Raw genomic sequence first — 662 nt, forward strand, 5'->3', positions numbered from 1 at the left:
TTCAAAGACATTCAAAGAATCCAATTGATCACTTTTGGTGGTCATAGCCTTTAAACTTCCTGCTCACATAAACCCACATAACATACCACTGTGTTACAGTGAGGCTGCAGAAGACCACAATCACAGAAACTCAATTCTATTTCTTTATAAACTACATTTATAAAATATCTGTAAAAAGCATCTGTACAACAGGTTAACTGTCATACTTGAAAGGTCAGGTACTTCATAATGCATCTCCATTTGAGAAATCAACAATTCAAACGTTGGAGTGCTCTGCCAATTGATGAAGTTAGGCAAGCACAAGAGTCATCCAAACAAGCAGTCAGTTACATGGACATCATCTTCATTTCAAAAATCTGACAACTAGCTTATTGCCTAAAGGGGGCAATTTCCATAGAAGAAAATGCTTCCATTTTGTTGGTGAACAAATACACCTGTGCAAGGGAATACTGTGTCTTAAAGACCAAGTTACTTTTTTCCCTGATTAGCTGATCTGCTTCAATACAACTAAAAACCTCTTGTGATTAACTTAGTGTTATCTAACGTTTTGCTAATCATGGCTAAGTGCTAATGACTAAGGTACCATTAATGTCAGTAACAGGTCATTTAACAGCCAGCTGCTCGTCAGTCACTACCATACAGCACTATATTTTAAACCTGCT

The sequence above is a fragment of the Tauraco erythrolophus genome, chromosome 11, assembly GCF_009769465.1.
Source record: "Tauraco erythrolophus isolate bTauEry1 chromosome 11, bTauEry1.pri, whole genome shotgun sequence".
Classification (NCBI taxonomy): Eukaryota; Metazoa; Chordata; class Aves; order Musophagiformes; family Musophagidae; genus Tauraco; species Tauraco erythrolophus.